At 43.3% G+C, this 21587-nt stretch overlaps 1 long non-coding RNA gene across 1 annotated transcript in view; it reads left to right on the top strand.

Annotated features, from left to right (window-relative positions):
• Window positions 1-21587, top strand: part of LOC122231528 — a 45963-nt gene that overhangs the window by 7399 nt on the left and 16977 nt on the right. The window contains exon 3 of the long non-coding RNA XR_006208765.1: window positions 15325-15383. This is a non-coding gene — a long non-coding RNA (uncharacterized LOC122231528). The remainder of the gene's footprint in view (window positions 1-15324; window positions 15384-21587) is intronic.

Here is a 21587-nt window from a genome sequence, read left to right as displayed (position 1 = left end):
GTGCACATCAGGGGCTATTTGTCGAATGAATTAAAAATCAATAATGTCATCACTTTATGTCCATATCACAAATGCTTTGTCCATTTTTTTAATGTTTATTTATTTTCGAGAGAGACAGAGACAGCGTGTGAGCAGGGCTGGGGCAGAGAGAGAGGGAGACAGAATCCGGAGCAGGCTCCAGGCTCTGAGCAAGCTGTCAGCACAGAGCCTGATGCGGGGCTCGGACTCACACACCGCGAGATCATGACCTGAGCCGAAGTTGGACGCTTAACCAACTGAGCCACCCAGGCGCCCCTGTCCATTTTTATTTGTTTATTTTATTTTTTGCCACATGGGAATCCCAAGATCACCTCTACTCTTAAGGCCAATTAGCCAGCAAATGGCAAGGGAGTGGTCTGTGGCAAAAAGAACACTTCTGGGAAGAGAGTTCGGGTTCTAGTGTAGACTCGGTTTTAAGTAGGGTGGGTGGCTTTGGAAAAGGGGCTTAAGCCTATTCTTAGATGGAACTAGGGGATGGAAAGGGTCCACCTGAGGAAGAAAATAGAGAGGAGCCACTTGGTACCTATCTCTGAGCTTGTGGTGCGAGATTTTTTCAAGGTCTTGGTGTTGATCAGGATTCTTGTGTGTTCAAGTGTTCTTGACTTAGTTGAGGTACAAAACCACACTCCAGAAGGGCAGGGCTGCACCAGACTCTGGAAATTACCAGAATCAGGGACTCAAGCCCTTGCACGACACACTTCCTCCGACTTTGTCCTCCGCCTCTCGCTCCGGGCCAATTTCATTCTCTCCGATCCGCTTTCTCCAGGAGGATGAGGAAATTCATAAGACTTCTGAGAAGTTCCCTGGGCCAGGAAAACAAGACACCATGACTGGTGGCTGCTCTCAGCGCCATGAGAGAGAGGGCAGCTCGCCCAGAGAAGAGGTTGCTGTATAGCCAATGAAACAGAGCCCCGCTAAAGCCTGCTGTCGCCTCCCATTTGCCACCCAGTCACCGTCCTCCTCTCGCTCCACGCTCATCGGCTGCTGACCTTCTACTCTTCTTGAAGGCCCTGATCAACCCCACTGCCTCTGAGGGCTGGTTGCCTGGGCAGCACAATTCCTTCCTGTCTGTGCTCCCAGAGCACGTGGGACCCATCCATACCGGGAAATAGAGCTCCTCGTGTTGCTCGTCATGGTCGGTTGACAGGCTTTCCTCCCCCGGGAGATTGGAAACTCCTCAAAGGCACTAATTGGTTTTGTGGTACTTTATCTATTTATTAGATCAGTTATTTATTACTTATTGACAGCCTACTGCGTACTAGGCTCTGGGGATTCGAAGAGAAGTAGCCCAAGATGGTCAAGGTCAAGTGGGAAACATATACACTTGCCGTGCGACGCATGGGATGAGTTCTCCATGGACATCAGTGGTGGTGCTGTAGGAGCCCATAACATACAGGACAGTCTCTTCCCTAACAAGCATGGGGGTTGAGAAGGCCAGAGAAAATTTCCAAATGGTAGGAAAGGGCCGCCCCTGGCCTATACTGTGTTGAATAGGAGGATTGGGCTTGGTTGTGTAAGGTGTGGGGGTAGGGGGCGTGTTCTTTGGGGTAGGAACAGCCTATGAGAGGCTCCGGGGATGTCTGAAAGCGGAACATAACCAAGAGCTTATGTCTGAATGGCATAGATAAGACGGATACGTGGGGGGCGCCTGGGTGGCTCAGTCGGGTAAGCATCCGACTCTGGATTTCAGCTCGGGTTATGATCTCACAGTCATGGGATCGAGCCCCTCATCAGGCTCTGCATTGAGTGCGGAGCCTGCTTGGGATCCTCTCTCTCCTTCTTTCTCTCTGCCCCTCCTCTGCTCCCTCTTTCTCTCCCTATCTCTCAAAATAAATAAGTAGACATTAGAAACAAAGGCAAGGATACGTGAAATAATCGGAAAATAAGTTTCCAGTGAAGTACTAATTTTATAGTACCATACGCTAGGAGTAAGCAAAGATTGAAATTACTATGGGCTTACAAATAAAATCCTTAAAAAAATGTGGGTATTGATCGACTTCACGGGGAGTTAGTGCTAAATCTGAAATCAGAGTCTGAGTTTCAATCTCGCTCTGCCAGGAATTAGCTCGGCGATAATTTCTCAATCGCTGATTTCTCTGTCATAAAATGAACGTGCTCATCGTTATACTGAGGACAAAATAAGACACATAAATAAAAGTATAAACTGTAAAGCGCTATACAAACTGAAGTTATTCTTTAAACCTGACTATCTTTAAAACAGAGAGCTCTTAATTGACAAGACTATTTGGAAGATATGAAAAGGTGTGTAAATACAGTTACATGAGGGATGCCCGGGTGGCTCAGTTGGTTAAGCGACTGACTTCGGCTCAGGTCATGATCTCGCGGTTCGTGAGTTCGAGCCCCACGTCGGGCTCTGTGCTGACAGCTCTGAGCCTGGAGCCCGCTTCGAATTCTGCCTCTCTCTACCCCTCCCCTGCTCACGCTCTGTGTCTCTCTGTCTCTCAATAATAAATGAATGTAAAAGAAAAATAAATAAATAAATACAGGTACATGAAAAGATACTATATTCATGTTAAGAGTTGTATTAATTTTACTTTCTGGCTAAAGATTTTGGTTAATGCCATTGCCAAATGCATAACGTATTAACCAGCTGACTGTGGCTTTTTATACGTAGCTGACTCTGAGGATAAAGCAGAGAAACACTGCTTCAGGGGACACGGTTTGACTCAGCCAGACATGTGATGGGTTAGGAATTAAGTCACTTAGATGTTGTGATTATCAGGTGTTCTGTCGACTAAGTGAACTGCATTTTTGTAGACAGAAGGTTTGCCCGAGGATTTCCCTCTAGCTATAGAACTCTACGAGGTAAAACTTCCCCTTCAGTACCACCATTTCCTCCTCTTTAAATGGTCATAAATAGGGGTGCCTGGATGGGCTCAGTCAATTAAGCGACTGATTCTTGACTTCAGCTCCGGTCATGATCTCACTTGCCTTGAGCTCTGCACTGACAGTGTGGAGCCTACTTGGGATTCTCTCTCTCTTTTTCCCCTTCCCTGGTGCTCTCTCTTTCTCTCAAAATAAATAATAAGATAAAACATTAAAAAAATAAATAAATGGGCGTAAATAATGACGGCATTTTAAAAGAGTTGCACTTGGGGCACCTGGGCGGCTCAGCGGGTTGAGCGTCCAACTCCTGATTTCGGCTGGCGTCGCAATCCCAGGGTCGTGGGATCCGCCACACAGAGTGTGGAGCCTGCTTGAGATTCTCTTTCTGTCCCTCGGCCCCTCTCCCCCACTCACGTGCAGTCTCTCTAAAGAAAGTAAAAATAAGTTAAATAAAAATAAAGAGCTGTATCTCAAAGATTACGGATGAAATACTAAAATTTAGTTGACAACATATGTTCAGGCAGACTGGTAACCATCTTTACTCCGTGTGCTCCTTCAGTTTTCCAGAGCTTTTGGCTATTGTGTGGAGAGAGACCCCTGCCTTGTCTCCCACATTTACCACCAATGCTAACTCTGAGCTGATCATTATGGGAGAGAATGACTAATGCTTTATGATGTTGCTGGGAGGGTGGCCCCAAGAAGCACGGAATAAGGCTTTGGAGATTTGTCACTCATTCTCATTCAGTGATAAGCCCACAGAACCTGGAAGTGGAGGCTCGTCACCCCCAGGCATGGGGTCAAAGACATGGCCAGTCTTTGGTGGCGCGTCCTCTCTCTCCACCCATGGTTCAATCTACCTGGACCTAATTCTTGTGATGGCCGTCTTTCCAAAACTTATTTGAGGAAGGAGAACACGGCTCCTCTCTTGGAACACTAGGTCTGTGATATATTAACACACAAGTTCCATAAAATAACAAGGTAGACTTAGGTCAAACAAACAAGTTGAGAAATTCTGAATATGTCCCTACTGGAGATTCAAAATGCACATTAACATTTCTAAGGCTGCAGAATTTGAGCTCTGCTTTCCCAGAGCTATTTGACTATCAGATTGTTTTACTTAGTAATGCCCATTAACATCTCGAGTACCTCCCCAGTACAGTTCGGAGAATGTTCTTAGAGAAGTTTCGGTAAATACTCCTATTAAAGACTGAAGTCTATGCGTTAGATTGAAGAAAAATTGAACGCAGCTTAGATACAACCATGTAAATAGAGAATACATGTTTGTCACCCCAAAGGTTCTTTTAAATATCCCATTCTTTATTAAATTAGAGGTTTGCAGGAAGGGGGTTGAAATAAGCAGTCAATCTTCTAGTCCATCCATTCATCCAGTAAAACTCCATTTCCAACATTAGTTCAGAAAAAAAGTTTTTCTTCTTTTCCATTAGACTGGAGAGAGCTCATGAAAAATCTCTTGAAAATGTTGCAGTTGACGCTTCTTCTCCCTCCCCTCTGCCCTTTTTCTTTTCTTTACAAAGAATGAGTCTGGGTGTGATTTTATATCTATTATAGTTTGTATTTGATGGAACCCGATGGAAACCTACACGCCAAGAGACAGAGTAATAGCCAGTAGTTTTAGTCATAATCACAGAAAATTCCTTTCTTCTTCTCCAGCCTTTCCATTGCTCTGTGATTATGAGCTGTATCTTTAATAGACTGTTTCTAAAAAGTGCTAAGACTGTGTTTTCTTTCCATAGGGCCTCCAAAGCATCTTCCCCACCCCCCCCACCCCCAAAAGAGTCAGGAAGATACTAGACAGTGGGGTCAAGGCCATGCAACATAAGTTTTATTCTATTCCTCCTCTCGGAAGCTTTTCTACATCAACTTTCTTCTCTTATCACTGCTTTCCATTTATTCCATTCATAGGGTGTCATTTTACCTATGATGACGCAGTGCTTTGCAACTGACCTCATTCCAGTCATCTGCCAATAAGAATTTAAAGATTCTTGGGCTCAGGGGACAGTATATTCTATCTCACGTGCAGTGCTGTGTACCGAGTTGACATTTATTTATTTGAATTAATTTAAGAATACTTTACATGGGGTGAATGTGAGTGAGGCTATCTTCTCGTCTTTTGGGATTAATACCTACGTGTCTAGAACGTGAATGTTGGAGTCCAGCTGACCTGAGTTCGAATCTCAGGCCAAAGAAGCATGAGTAATCGGTGTGTTCCTGATCAAGTTATCTATCTTCGCTGAGATTCCATTTTCTTGTACATAATAGAGATATTATTTTGTTTTAATTTTTTAAGGTTTATTTATTTTGAGAGAGTGAGAGCGAGTGTGGGGGAGGGGCAGAGAGAGAGAGGGAGAGAGAATCCCAAGCAGGCGCTGCACTGTCAGTGTGGAGTCTGACCCAGGGCTCGAACTCACAGACCATGAGATCATGACCTGAGCCGAAATCAAGAGTCGGACACTCAACTGACTGAGCCGCCCAGGGGCCCGGGTATCATATTTTTTTTAAAAGATCAGATGAGGATAGTAGTCAGCAATTTAAGGTCTGGTGTCCTCCAGCTCTGGGCTTGAATCTCATCTCTGTGTCTGATTTGCTTCATCATCTTGAGCAAGTGAATTAACCTCTTTGAGCCTCATTTCCCTCATCTGTGAATTGGGGTCTATAACAGTATTTATCTCACCGAGTAGTTTGAATTCAACCGATTCAATGAAGTAACGCATGTAAAATCTAGATTGATAACTCCTACCTACTAAGAATTTAACGAATGCCAACCATCACTTTACAAAAGTGCCTAGCGTACCCAGTACGGGTGGGTTGCCATTGGCGAACACATTCTGCGGACCTGTTACAGCCTCAGGGAACTTAATATGTAACTTCCGGGTATGAATGACATTCCGACTCTTTTAGCTATCGTTAAGTGCACCAAATTCTTCTGAAGAAGAGGCTTCCTTGGAAAGATCATGAACATCTGGATTAAAAAGGAGCTTACATTCTCAAAGTGTAGTGGGTTGGAGATATTTTTTGTATTGAACACAGCCATCTTGTGACTTGATTTCCTCAGGATGTGAATCAGAGAAAAAAAAAACAACAAAAAAACAACAACTGAATTTTTTGTTCCAGAAAAGAAGGGGAGGACAGGCAGAGGATTTTTCACTGGTAAGGCAATTTACACACTTGTCCTTTTCATCGTGAGTCATGCTCTGTGATACATTTCATAGCAATGTCTATGAATTTCCAAATCTGGACCAAGACACATCAGCCAAATAAGGGATAAAGAAGAAAACAGACTTTTAATCCACCTAGTTACCATTCACAGGATTCTAGAAGTGGAACTTCAAAAATGACTATGCTAGCACCCCACATTGAGTCCTTTCTTTGAAGCCACTGAGAGAGAATTAGCTAATCACTTTCAAAATATTTGGAGTAGAACAGCAGAGGAATTCAATCGCCAGCTCTACTGTTTTAGAAGAAGTTCCTTCTTCCTAATCCTTTCCCCAAACCGTGTTGTCTCCTGCTAGAACTTGAGGCGATTTCTTCTTTTCTTGCTTTCATACTGGCTGACCTAAGTTCATCTTAAAATGACATTGTAAACTTTTTAAAAAGTTATGAAAGCTTACCCCTTAGTCTTTTTATTTTTCTAATCAAGCAAACTCATTTCAAAAGCTCCCTTACGTCCAATTTTTCCATACATCAGGTCATTTGAGGTTACTATTCTGAAGGTGTTCCCCAGATATTCTAATAATAGAATAAAAAACACCAACACTTTGGCATATTCACTTGGGCATCCCCAGGACCTAATGCCACTCAGAATTCATTATAGGTGCTTTAATAAAGTGTCGACTGAATGGATAAATATGGCCTCATGTTTATATAGCTTCTTATACCTTATAAAAAGCTTTAGCTTTCTCAAAGAATCCTGTCTTGGGTTCTCTTATTTTCTCCACCTCCAACCCCATCCTCAAATCTTTTTTTTTTTTTCCCCATTCTTTAAATTTTTTTTTTTGACATTTATTTATTTTTGAGACAGAGAGAGACAGAGCATGAATGGGGGAGGGTCAGAGAGAGGGAGACACAGAATCTGAAACAGGCTCCAGGCTCTGAGCTTTCAGCACAGAGCCCGACGCGGGGCTCAAACCCACGGACCGTGAGATCATGACCTGAGCCGAAGTCGGCCGCTTAACCGACTGAGCCACCCAGGTGCCCCTCCCCATTCTTAAATCTTACCTGTAGTTGCAAACACAGTAAGTGTCGAAGTGGAGGTCTGAGCTTCGGTCTCCAAATCATGTAAATTTATTGACTTAACCTGAACATTTATTTATCAAAGCACAGGTGCTAGTGTTTTGAAAAAATATAGGCCTTCCCCCCACCCCCTCCAAACTTAACCATATACTCAGATAATGACGAGAATAATGGAAAGAGTACCTACCAGTTCTAACATGTCTTTGTCTGGAACGTCTGAACGTCGCGTTATTTTTTTAATTGTAAAATGTGATTTGCTCAGAGATGGCTTTTAGTCTTCTCTGACCGTGAGCTCCAGTTTTCACTGCCTTTCCGCAAGCTTATCAGTTTTTTTTTTTTCACGCTTTGTTCCGGGTATGAAATATGAACAAGACATGACCAGGCACGTTTAAACTCTTCGTCACCGAGATGTCTCACAGTGCCTGGATTGAGTGTTGTGTGGTCAGTGCAAGGTCATGATGAAATCCGCTGCTTCTGTAGATTCTTTTGTGCTGAAATCAGTGTCTTTACCGTTTATTTCATTTGCTTTTCTAGAACAAAGGTGGGTATTATATGATCAGGGAGACGGGGTAGTTTGCATCCAGCTCTGCAAAGGCAGGGTCTGTGTCAGAAATTTTTTAAAAAATATTTATTTAGTTTTGAGAGAGAGACAGAGACAGAGCACGAGGGGGAGAGGGGCAGATAGAGAGGGAGACACAGACTCAGAAGCAGGCTCCAGGCTCTGAGCTGTGAGCACAGAGCCCGATGCGGGGCTCGGACTCATGAACTGTGAGATCGTGACCTGAACTGAAGTCGGACGCTTAGCCAACTGAGCCACCCAGGCGCCCCTGTGTCAGAAATTTTTATATCCCCATCTCCTAATCCACGTCCTGGCACAGAGCAGGTACTTCATACATAGCTCTTATATTGAATTGACAGGTATAAGAAAATCCAAGATATCTGAGACTCAGTCTAGACTTTGTCCATTACAGTGTGCCCTTAGATAGGTCACTGAACTTGTTACATCCTCTATAAAATGAGATTTCTGTCCACTTTTGAATGACCAATGAGAGCCAAATTGAGCCTTACACAATATTTCTGTTCACCTTCACAGACCAGGTGGAGTTTTATCCTTTAAACAAATAACTTGCAAACTGACGGTCCTTGTGTGACTGATTTAATCAGAGCAAAGGGAATCTTGATGACTTACTTGGGGATCAGTATTTTTAATGGATATGTCATTTTGGGGCAAATTCCTACAATCCTCTATAGCTGGTTCCCCCCCCCCCCCAATTCACATTCCATTTGGATTATCTTTATTGTTGAAATGGAATTGTCAGCTCGAAGATATGTTCAGAAATGGTTTGCTTGGGTCCTTAAATCCTAACAGGAAGAGCCGGGAATCCAGCAGCTGAGAGCGTTGTGAAATCCGTTAAATCAAGTTTCTGGAATATGTGAGCAGCCCACTGCCTTCTCAGTAATCTGAGGCAGAGTGCCCAGAAAGAGTATTTCATCAAGGGTAGTGCAAGAAAAGTCCACTGACTCATTGTTGGGTGTTGGATGACCCTAGGAACTTACTGCGTTTATCAATGGAGGAGATCTGTATTCTGATGCTGTCTTCCTAGGAAAGCTGTTGGAAACTTGTACACGAACGATTCTGCTGACTTCTCGCATTTTGTTTCTTCAGTGATTCTCCAGCTTGAGTAGGCATGACCATCACCTGGATGACTTAGTGAATCGCAAGTGCCTGGATACTCCCCTCAAAGTTTCTGATGAGTAGATCTGGCGTGGCTTGGGCTTTAAAATCGGCAATTCTAACAAGTTCCCAGGTGGGGCTAATACCGAAGGTCCAGGGGCCACACGCTGCGAACGCTGTGCGAACATCAGATGGCCAAGACTGGTAAAAGTAAATATCCCATGCACCGCTGCTCTTTTCTGAGACTGCTTTAGTGAAAGGGGACTTAGATAACCGTCAGTGGCACAAACCACAAGCAGACATGGATGGGTCAGAGTGTCCGTATAGAACTATGATAAATACTAGAAAAAGGAAGCCAGAATTGTGTGTGGTTTTTTTTATTATTATTATTCATTTTGCGACAGAGAAAGAGAAAGCACCAGCAGGGGAGGGGCCGAGAGAGAGAGAGAGAGAGAGAGAGAAAGAGAGAGAATCCCAAGCAGGCTCCACACTGTCAGCACAGAGCCTGATGTGGAGCTCGATCCCACAAACGGTGAGATCATGACCTGAGCCAAAATAGAGTCAGACGCTCAACTGAGCCACCTGGGCGCCCCTGTTTTTTGTTTGTTTGTTTGTTTTTGTTTTTTTAAGTTAAAATTTCAGCTCATTCATGACTCTGTAGAACAGATTATTGTGGTCTATTCCAAACTTCTTGGTCATCTGAAAATATAACGCCTGAGTATTTACTAGCAAACGAGGGAAGATATGTCTCTATTTCCTCCCATATTGTCATTTTTGGCTCCATACGCTCTCTCAACAGATGGACCATGTATCCCAGGGTCCTCTCCTCTTGCTTATGATCTAATTAGATTCTAGACAATAATCCTCTATCAAGCTATTTTAAGTTGAGTACTTATTGGCACAATGTTATCCATTCAGGTTCTCTCCCTGGAAGCCTATTTCGTTCAATTTCGTTCCATTCAGTTTAACACCCACTGACTGACTATATTCCAACACGATTCTAAATGGCTGGGAAGAGGCATGACCAAGGTCTGCACCAGTTCCTGCCTTTATAGAGCCTGCATGGGAGCAGAGACAGACAGAGGGTAAACATGATGTATTAGTCGATCGATCGGTATTCCTGGTAGTGGTTCCTATGGAAAAGAGGAAATGAACGCAGGGTAATGAGGTTGAGAACTTTGGGAGCTATCAGGGGAGAGTTGTATGCACGCTTGCAATTTTAAACAAGGGTGCCATTTGAGCCAAAAGCTGGAGCGGGTAAGACAATAAGCATATACTTGGGGAAGAGTGTCAGAAGCAGAGGGAACAAGGCCAAAAGGTAGGAGCATGCCTAACACGCTTATGGAACACCGAAGAGGCCAGTGGGACTGAAGCAAAACGTGTGAAAGGAAGGCAGTGGTAGACCTGAGAGGTCACAAGCAAAGTCAAGACCGTACAAGTAGGGCTCTATAGGTCACCGCAAAAGACGTCAGCTTTGATCTGAGTCAAATGGGAGTCACCGCAAGGTGTTGATTTCAAAGAAGGATCTGTCTGAGTGTTGTAGTTAGGGTAGACTGAGTGAGGCCAGGATAGACGCTAAGAGGCTGGTTATGAGACCGCGCCAGTAACCCAAGCAGAGATGATGTGGCTTTGGGCCATGGGCTGGTTGGTGAGTAGTTCAATTCCGCATTTATATTTGAAAAAGTAAAGTAAAGTTCAGCAGGGTTTCATGACCGATTGGATGTGGAATATTAGAGCAAAAGGAGTCAGGTTTTGGCCAGAGAGACTCGAAAGATGAAATCGCCATTGAATGAGATGTAAAAGGTTACAAGAAGAGGGGCCCTGTCAAGGATATTGGGATTCGGGCTGGGGACAGAGTGAGTTTGCCGTGACTATGAGACACGTGCTCGGGAGTGTCACAGTGGTTGTCGATCATGTGGGGCTTATGAGGATACGGTGAGTAGGTCTGGACTACCGATGGAGTTGTCAACGTGTCGGTTCTGAAAGCTGTGAGGCTCGATGAGATTAACAGTGATTGAGTATAGATACAGTAGTAAAGGCAAGGACTCAACCCTGGGAATCTCCAACATGAGGAGATAAAAAAGGAAAAAAAAAAAAAAAGGAACCACAGGAGAGATGGAGAAGGGGCGGCCATCAAAATTTGTAGGGCGCGTGATGTCCCAAAACCTAAGAGAAGGAAGTGTATCAAGTAGAAGAACGTGAAGGATAGTGTCAAATGCCGATGAGTGGTCAGGAAGGTGAAGGCTGAAACTTGACCGTCGAATTTCACAAGTAGAGATCACCAGTGACCTTGGCGAGAACATAGTGGGTGCCGTGGTGATGGTTAAAGCCTGGTTTTAGTAGCTTAAGAGAGAGTGGTCGAAGAAGAATTGGAAATAGTGAGCAAAGCCAGCTCTTGAAGTTCCTACAAAAGGAAGCAGAGCCCTGGAGTGGAAACAGGTGGGGAAAGTGAAGTCGAGCTAAGGGTTTGGTGGTGGGGTCTGCGTTTGGAGTTGGAAAACACAGCAATATGGTTGTGCGCTGATGGAAATGATCCAAAAGAGGACAGATTAATGTTTCAGGACAGATAGAAAGAATTCCTTAAGCCGTTTTGTTGGCTCGTCAAATGGTGATAACATCGAGCATCCAAGCAGAAGATTTAGCTTCCGAGAAATCAGATCTTTTCATCCACGGGAACAGGCATGTTTAGGGTACTGATGCTGATGGGAAAGGTAGATGGAGTGTTGAGACCCTGTGCAAAATCCATTTTGAGTGGTTCACTTTTCTCCAAGGAGTAAGAGCTAACATTATCTCATAAAATATCAAAAATTATTCAAAAGAAAATAAGACCCGAATCTATGCCTCTACCAATATTTATTCAAAAAATAATACAAAGCCAAACACAATATAAAAAGTACGCAATAAAATGTTTCATTTTAGGAGTTTTCCTAAATGAACCGAATTGAGTGAGGTTTTAAAATAGAGATGTAATGTCTTTTCAACGGGGGCCCCTTCTTCTCCTGGTAAGTGTCTCAGTATTAAGCAGGCATTCTTTATTGCTCTATTAACCTTCAAATTTATTCAAAATCAGGAGTATTTGTATAGAAAATTTTTATTTGCCAGTTCAGTGTGGATGAATGCCTATAACATTTTTTGCACGGTAAGTGTGGGTGGAGTAATTTCCTTGGGAATTCTTCTACAGTTATTTCTTTTTAAGTCGTTTGTTTTTAAAGTTTATTTATTTATTTTTTATTTTTTTATTATTATTTTTTAACGTTTATTTATTTTTGAGACAGAGAGAGACAGAGCATGAACGGGGGAGGGTCAGAGAGAGGGAGACACAGAATCTGAAACAGGCTCCAGGCTCTGAGCTGTCAGCACAGAGCCCGACGTGGGGCTTAAACCCACGAACCTGGAGATCATGACCAGAGCTGAAGTCAGACACTTAACCGACTGAGCCACTCAGGTGTCCCAGCACGTACAGGATTTTAAACAAAAGAGGTAGTAGGTCCTTTACATTACGTTTCCTTTCCAGGGTAAAACAAAAAGTCACTTTCTGGAGGATTGAAATTGTATCTCAGCGCTTTGGTTGAACGAAATGTACAAAACTCAATTCAGAAGGCAGTGCGTAAATATTTTGTAATGATAATAAAGCACGTTTAAAAAATACTTATTGGGGTTCTTCACATCGGTGAACCAAGTGTGTTTGAACCAAAGAAGAATGACCATGGTATTGACGTCGTCGGATTGTAGGGAAAGTGAAATGGGATTGCCCATGTAAAGTGCTTATTACAGCACATGGCTCATGGGAAGTCCAATCAATTATGTGGTAGGTATAAGGTGATGAGGTTCCTTAAGAAAGGTACAATAAAATTGTCAAAATTAGGGGACTGTTCTTAGCTGTGCATTTTTCGGCAGAGGGGAAGGGTGGCGAAAGGTTACTAGAGCCCCACAGTACTTTATTGAGGACGAGCGTTTAACAGTAGAATCATAGAAGGGTCGTCACAAGAAACAATCACTCAGCATTACGTTCGAGGCACTACGGTCAGCATCTGATCTATACATTTTATTTAGTCTTTATGATAGACCTGCACAGTAAGTTGTATTAACTTCATTGCGTAGATGAGGAAATTGAATTGGGGAGACATGATGAAGTGCTACAATGGGCAAGCTGTCTGCAAATCGCTAAGTAAATTAAAATACTCACTCCATCTAATAAGCTGCCCACGAGAGAGCAAAATCCTCCTGAAGATCACGGTGTGATTTGACTCCTAAGTCCCACTCTTCTTTCTACTATTTTTACTATTGACTTGCTCATCTAAATCCAACTCAAATTCAAGTGCGCGTGGCTGGCTGGCTCAGAATCAAAGACTCCGCGTACTTTGCCGTCCAACACGGGGTTCACTTTATGCTTCCAAACGTGTATGTAGAAATGGCTTACACTTTGGTATTGACACAGATTGGAGACAATAGGAGAATCTCACCTTTTGTCCCTTGAGAGAAAAAGCTCTTCCCATTCCTGAAAACCATAGTACCGTTTCTTTAGAACCTGGCTGTGTTTCAAACTGGCATTGTTTTGGTTGATAAAAAAAAAAAAAAAAAAAGACCATCCCCCCACCCCCCTTCCTACAGGAATGGCAAAATGAAAAAAAAAAAAAACCAGCAACAGGAAAAAAAGAAAATCCAACCTAATTTTTAAGATTTTTCTATTCAGGGGGCATCTGGGTGGCTCAGACAGTTAAGCAGCACCCGACTCTTGATTTTGGCTCAGGTCGTGATCTCCAGGTTCTTGAGTTAGAGCCCTGCATCGGGCTCTGCTTTGCAGGGCGGAGGCTACTTGGGATTCTTCTCTCTCCCTCTCTCTCTGCCCCTCCCCTGCTTGTGCGCGTGCTCTCTCTCTCTCTCAAGATAAACAAACTTAAATAAAAAAAGATTATTTTATTCAGAACAAAGGAAAATCAATAACAATAACTTTCTTTCTTTTTTTTTTTTTTTTCTTTTTAAGAGGAAAACCAAATGGTAGTCGCTTAGTTTTAACAGCTTTTTGGAACATTCTAAAGATGTAACACTGTCTTTGTTCATGGTAATCAGTTGTTTCAACACGGAGAAGCGCTGTTTATGAATGAAGGGGAACAGTTTGGCTGGCAGAAGAGCTTCCAAATATAATATTTCGTCCATGAATATTACGTAAATCCAGTAAATTCATTAAATGATGAATATGTACAACACGATATTTTACACCTGAGTGTATTCCAGAACAAAAAAGAAATCAATACAAGCATTTTGAGAAAAAAAAGTTACTGTAGACATGTCACCTCCCCAGTTCTTAACCCTTGAAAAAATGTTTTTTGTTTTTCTTTCCGAGGATGTGACAATGCGAACTCTCCAGTCCATCCATGTAGTTGGCCACCTAAAATAAGAAAAACGATGCCAGGGCATCAAAATGGATTTTTGTTGTTGTTGTTGTTGTTGTTGTTGTTTTCTGTCTATAACTTAGGTGGGGGATGGGCAGTACTCATTCAGGAAGGGACAGGAGAACAGCCTGACTTTCCATCAGGAGTTTCATATGAGAATAGCTATGCAAAACCCTATGAAGGACTTGGACTTTTCAAGGGGAGGGGAAAAAAAAAAGGTTCCTCCGCGTCTACAAAGACCTGTTGAGAACAGGAGAAGCTGATGTTAATTGAAACACAGAGCTTAATGGCTAACGGGGTTGAGAAAGCTAGAACTTACTAAGAGGGAATGTGACTTTGTTTTTCTCCAAAGAATTAAAAAATCTGCTTAGCCTGCCTCTCTGACAACCTAGGGCTCTTCCACCGGGAGAGAGGCTTCTGTGCTCATCGTTCTTGCGACAGCACAGGGTCCCTCGGAAGTCCTCCCTCCACCCCGTCCCCATCTCGGGACTCGATTATGCAGCCTACACCTTCTGTGCGTTGCCCCGCAAGTGAACCTTGCTGGCAGTTTCTCATGCTCAAGGGCCAGCTCGCTTGCTCCTTTTGGCTGATGGCAGAAGGCCTGAAATCCCTCGAGGGAGAGCAGAAGAGAAAGAGGAAGCGGGCGGAGACCCCACCCGGCTTCTTCCAGCATGCGTCTGCTTCATCTCAGGACTCTGTGACTCATCCCTGAGCCCTCCACCCCCGAACAGCTTCCACCAAATCGCAGCCACCACCCCCCCCCCCGCCCCGATTCGTCGTCGAACACTTCTTTTAGTGGTGCAGTCTCGTTCTGAAATTACAGGGACTGCTCATTTTGTTAGAGTTCTTTCAACAAACTCAACCGTTGCTGCCCCTTGGCAAGTGTGGTATCACCCTGTATGCTCCGTGGCATTCCGTGAACACCTCATCCTGTATTAGTGTCCTTGTTTCTTTTTTCTTTTCTTTTCTTCTCTTTTCTTTTCTTTTTGCTTTTCTTTTTTCTTTTCTTTCCTCTTTCTTTCTTTCTTTCTTTCTTTCTTTCTTTCTTTCTTTCTTTCTTTTTGTAAGTCATCCTTTTGTTTAGTTTTAGAACAAGTCCTCCTTTTTTTCCCCCAACAGACTTGCCTTGGAAAAGATTGAGAAGAGCCAGTAGACTTGGCTTCCTTACCTCTGCTCATGTGAGTATAATTTATATTTCTAACTATTGTGCAAGTGTCATTAGAGCCACGTATTTCCCCAGGTTTCTGTGGAAGAACTGCCTGGTTCGATCTTTGCGACGCTGGCACTCTTTTAGAATTAACCACGGAAAAACTTGATGACACTTCCGTGGTTCTTGTAAAATTCATCTTTGGGGTAATTTTACGCTGTGTGTTCTCCCCCTTGAATGTTTTAAAGAGCTGGATTCCTGTCTCTTTGCGGAGCATTCTAGCAGCTGTGTCTCATTTGCTTTGCAAGGGCATTGGAAGAAATTGCTATTTTGGAAGCTTCTTAACATATGGGATCATTGTAGAAGGCACTTTACAGTTTGCATAGTGCTTTCCCGTTATTTTACCCAGTTCATTTCTCAAAGAAGCCCAGGACGTGTTGTTTACGTTTTTCAGAGCGAGAAATAGAGGTACTGAAGGAATAACAGCAGCTTGGCAGGGCAATTTCTCTCCCTCTGGAATTAATCAACAGATTAAAATCTCTTCCTTCAGATCCCTCAATACCTGTGATCAGAAAGCCTCATACCTTTTGACCTAAACAGGTGGATGGACACGTCCGTTGCATCTGCGGAATGAGTGGCCTGGCTAGTCTTAGGTCTACCCTAGCCAAGAGCTGTCTGAGTGATTGGACATTGGCAACTGGGCTGCTTAGCTCTTTTATTAAAAGTGATATAGTGGATGGCTGAAAGCACGGGTTCTGGGGGTCAGACTGCCTGGAGTTAAATCCAGCTTCCAACTTGTATCAGCCGTGTGACATCGGATGAGTCACATAACCTTTCTGAGACTCATTTTTCTTATCTGTCAAATGGGGACATTGGTTACTACGGCGTGGAATGATTGTGGGGCTGAATTGCCCGAATCTATGTAAGACGGTAAGCACAGTGCCTAGCGCACAGTAAGCCCTCGGGAAGTGTTAGCTAGTGTCACGTTATGGTTCCAAAGTTGGCCACCTGGTCGTTTTTTCTTAGGGTTCATTTCAGTTGATTTGTTTCATGAAATTACACCTACGGCCCAGTCGGGACTGGAGATCGTGGGTGGTCTTTTTTTTTTTTAATTTATTTATATTTTTTATTTTTATATTTGAGAGAGAGAGAGAGCACGTGACTTGGGAGAGGGGCAGAGGGAGAGAGGGAGAATCTCAAGCAGGCTTCACACTCTTGCGCAGAGCCCGACGCAGGGCTTGATCTCACAACCCTGGGATCGTGACCCAAGCCAAAATCAGAAGTAGGGCACTCGACCAACTGAGTCACCTAGGTGCCCTAGATGGTGGTCATAAGAGAAGGTTTAAGGGGCAGACAGAACTTACACTGGGATTTGCTCTGCTCTTAAGAGCTGTGATATTTAGAACGTCTGTCTCTTTGTCATTGTACTCTTTAAAACACAAATGGCAATGTTTTTCCTCCTGAATAATGTAGGAAATCCACAAAGGGTCTGGTACAGTAGTTCCCACAGTACCGCAGCCTAGGACTTTTGGAATGGGAGCACACAAAAATAGGCAAAAGATGACCTTGGTTTTCTTACCATTCTAGGTGAGAGTGGGATGTAGAGAGTAGGATGTTTGCTGGGTAAACTGAGCAAAGCACTTTGCTGCTATATGCCTCAGTGTCCCCCATTACAAATGGGAATTATAACACCCACAGAATGACCAACTGGTACCCCATTTGCGGGGGCTTTCCCATGGCAAGTGCCATGTCCTGAGAACCTCTTCAGTCCTGGGAAAACTGGGACGGTTCACACCCTAATCATTTGCCGTATCCGGAACAATGGATATAAAGGTGCTTTGACATTTCATGAACTGAAGAGTATAATCAACTCAATTCTGAACAGCTGAGGTCCCAAAATAGTGCCTTGGAAAGAAAAACGTGGTAATCATACAGTATATCACCTCTCAAATAAGACTATCCCACTTTAATTCTTTGTGCATCATTTTATAAGCTACTTAGAAATATATAGTGTGACTGGAAAATTCCATTAACGGATACCATGCTGTATTTTTCAATGTTTATTTATTTCTTTTGAGAGGAAGAGAAAGAGAGCATGTGCACACATGGGCGGGGGAGGGGCGGAGGGAGTGGAAGAGAAAGAATCCCAAGCAGGCTCCTTGTGGTCGGCGTAGAGCCCAAGGCAGCACTCGATCTCATAAACGGTGAGATCATGACCTGAGCTGAAATGAAGAGTAGGGGCCATAACCAACTGAGCCACCCAGGTGCCCCAGATATACCATGCTTTACATCATTCTTGTGTGTTTAAACACATGTAAGTGAAGGCACACACAAGCTGATTCACACGGAACAGTTTAGGACAAGTACTTTCAGACCACGACAAAAATAATTTGCATTGGAGAGACCTCATTTGAAACAGACCCTGAGAAGTTCTGTTTTGCACCCGCGGCGTATTTACGCAAACATTATCATTTGCGATAAATTGATTACTGATTTGTCTCGGAAAACTTCCAAGGAAGACACAATAACCTGGGGAAAATGACATAACTGACCATCTACTTGGCATCTGCAAAATAAGCACATACCAAAGGGTAATACTCCGTTGCTGGGAATTCACCTGAGGCACCATCCGTGTGCAACAGATGTGAAAAAACATTATCCAACGTGCATACAGGGGACTTAGCGCAGTTTCCCCCAAAATGACTCATTTCGTTTTCTTTCATAATTTATAGATTGCACTTGAGTAGAACTTCAAACTGTAAAAGTATGCATTTGCTCGAAAAGGCGAAAGTTTTGATGGACTTTCATTTGCGTTTTAGCTAGAGATATCCACCCAGAATTCAAGCCAGTGCAAGATCTAGAAATGCTAAAGTGAGGCTTCTTACAGGCAGGCAAAAACAAGATAAATAATACATAAATAGTATGTATTAGTAATAGGAGGAAACAAGTAAGTCCAGTCCACCTCAGTTGCTAGTATTAATACCGAGAGGCCGTATTTATTTTCAAAATTAGACTTTGCAAATATAACAGCTTGTTTTCTGCTGGACTTAAAGTGGCACATGTGAACGTCTGAGAAAACGTTAAGATACTTGAAGCCCCTGAACATGACACGTGGCTTTTCTTTATCCTGGACCAACTGCGGGCAGCCTTGGGTACGTGGCGGACGCTTAGTAAAATCTTAATACCTCGTACTCCGTGTTCTATGTATTGGTAATAATTCAAAATAACGTAATGAAACCAGAGTGAAAAGGGCATGGTCCGCTATCCCACATTCAACTTTTCCCCAAGGAATGGACTACTATACCTCTCAGACGGAAGCAAAGAACTCATTCAAAAGCAGAGCTGAAGGCTGGTGGAGTTATTGTTGTTTAGATTTCCCTGGACAGAGGAGTAATTATGTTGGCTTCAAAGGCCTTTTCTTCTACCTCCCATCATGGCATGCTAGTGCAGGAGGAAGGCTTCATTCTGCTCCTACATTTTACAAATGGAAACCCAGAAGAAGGAACAATTTGCCCAAGGTCACAGATTCAAACCCTCCCAGATATTTCTTAACCCGAATTTAGTTTTTGCAGATCTCCCCAAATAGAGCTATAGGTGATTTTCTTGGCGTGTTTGTTCGTTTGTTTTTGTGTTTGTTTTTTTACTTGAGGATACCCCGCCTGCCCTGTGTCTCACCGTCCTATCCGTTGTTACGTAAGCCCTTCCATCCCAATCCCACTACTTCTTAAACAACCCTGCTTCCATACATCACTTTCCAATGGCATTTTCTTTGCCCTCAGACAACACACTTGAACCTCCACTCTAAGGTCCCAGGCTAAAGGAAGCTTCTAGATGACCCAAGTACTATGTAAATACAAGGTGTCTTCCTTGCACTTCTTCCTAGGCCCTCACAGCCTTTGATATAGTGATGCATAATGCTGGGCTTGTACCTCTCAGGCTTCGGTAATGTGAGTCAAGGCTTTGTTTCATGGTTAATTTAGCCGATGAAGAGAGCGAGCTGAAACTCATGAGGACAGACAGAAGCTGAAGCGAACCGAGGTCATAGCTTGAACAGAACCTCCAAGAAGACAGATTGCCTGTGGCTCTTAGAGCACCCTTCCCCTGACAGTGGTGATGCGGACTGGAAGTCGAAAAATGACCGTCTCTTATGAGGGGCACACAAGGGCACGACGATTATTTAAAACTCGGCCCCACAGAGAGGAAATCTGGTTGATGTTTATTCAGGCCCCTTCCTTTTAAATCCTGATTACCCTTGGCTCAGCCAGGTGCTGAAACTTCTGCCTGAGCGACAGGTGATTCTTATGTAAGAATTGGAATCTCGGGCGTGATAAATTTGGTCTTGAGAAATCTCAGCTCAGTTGCTGCAGATGGCAGTGTCAGGATGGCAGAGTTAGAGAGAGGCGTCCTGCCGGGCTGTGGGCTGTCTGACATGGCTACTCAGTTCAGAACTGTCTGAGCCAATTCCTTGAGCCTCAAGGTCATGACCAAGGGGTACAGCCCAGCTGCAGGGTTGACATTCATTCTAGCAACATTCTACTCCCTTAGATGCTGCTGCTGACTCATTCCAACTCACAGGTCCGGTAAGAGTCAAGTTGTCACCTGTGTTCTTTGTGAACATCTTTATCATTTGGGGTCTCCGTTTACCAGAACGAGCCTCTGTTGGGGGCATATTTTGTGCTTGTAAAGAATTGCTTACACTATAGAATTTGCGCAGCCCAGGAGATATTTCTACCCACTCCATCCCTATCGGGTCCTGCAACTGTCAGGGCACAGGTTTTTAGCCTTAGTTCTGAGGAGTCTGGAAATCCCCCCAAAGCGCACACACACACAAAAACCGTGAACATATATGCCTCTTTCTAGGGAGAGCATGCACAGCTCTCATAAAATTGTTATGTAAGTCTGAGATCCATCAACTTGCAAGAGGCACCATTGTAGATGATGAAGGAAATATTCTTAAGTATCATTTGTTCTCTTTCAACTAGATTTCCCACTTTGAATTGTAGGTTGAACATGATCAGAGGTTAGCAACATAGGGTAAGCGTTGGAGTAAGACCCTTGATTCTGGCCTAGACCCTTGCTCTACACTTCCTGACTGTGTGACCTTAGACATGTCACTTGTCTGGGCTCCACATCTTTATTTGGACAATGGGTAAAATATCACCTACCTCATTATTGCTGTTGTGGAATTAAGTTGGAATGAATATGTAGATCTTGTGGTGTGTGTGTGTGTGTGTGTGTGTGTGTGTGTGTGTATCTTGTGATGTACCTTGCATTACTGTTCAATAAACAATGGCTAGTATTGACGGAAGTCAAATGGAACTCATGTCTCTGGAGCATGTGGGAAACAGTTATTTTACCAGGCCTTCTCTTGTCCCTTCCTATTCTCTATTCTTTTTCTTCAAAGGCCACCGCAAACATCACTTGCCTTGGAAACTATGGAAAAGGATGGCTTTACGCGAGGACATTTATCATCCTGGAATTGGGTGCTGCTTTTCTACTTGGGATTTGAGGCTGACAGTATCCAATCTCAGTCTCTCGTTTTAGAATCAATATTTCTGTAGCAAGTGTAAAATCATCCTAAATGGATTTTTTTTGAGATTGTCCAAAAAAAAAATTCTGAAGAGAGAACACGCTAAGAGTGAAAAAGCTATGTTTATGAAAATATCATGAAGGCTAAATGTGATGCACTAGGAAAACACGCTGGCAGATTTCACTGTATACCCATGAGATCTATATCCCAACTATACTGATAAACAGTATTCAAGGGAATGTGAAAATTCCTTCTATAAGTGCATTTCTGCTGGTCTAGCTCATTGCCTAATCCACAGAAGGTGGTTAATAACCATTTGTTGGGTGGCTGGATGTACGTCATGTTTTCCTTGTACCATAAATACCATATCATTCATATCATATTTATATTATGCCAATAAGGAAGATGGAATAGTCAGTCACGTGATGCTTTTATGAGCATAATATTTCCGAAGCTCAGCTGACTGATAAACCACTGAAAGAAAGCTCCTTCTACATCTGTTTTCTATGACAAGTGGGAATTTTAGAGACTGCGAGTGTAAGGCTTTTGAGTGAGCCTTTGTAAGGGCGCCTGAATTGCCGTCTAGTTTGTTAGCGTTTGAGTTTTGCAATTACACCCATTCAGATAGAACGATGCGTTAGGAGCCCACGAGAACCTTGTGGCTGTGCTCCCTTCCCTCTTTCTCTCAACCTTACCTTTCATACA

This window comes from Panthera tigris, chromosome D1 (genome assembly GCF_018350195.1).
Source record: "Panthera tigris isolate Pti1 chromosome D1, P.tigris_Pti1_mat1.1, whole genome shotgun sequence".
Taxonomy (NCBI): Eukaryota; Metazoa; Chordata; class Mammalia; order Carnivora; family Felidae; genus Panthera; species Panthera tigris.
The sequence above is the reverse complement of the archived record's forward strand: the minus strand, read 5'-3'. Positions and strand labels throughout refer to the sequence as shown.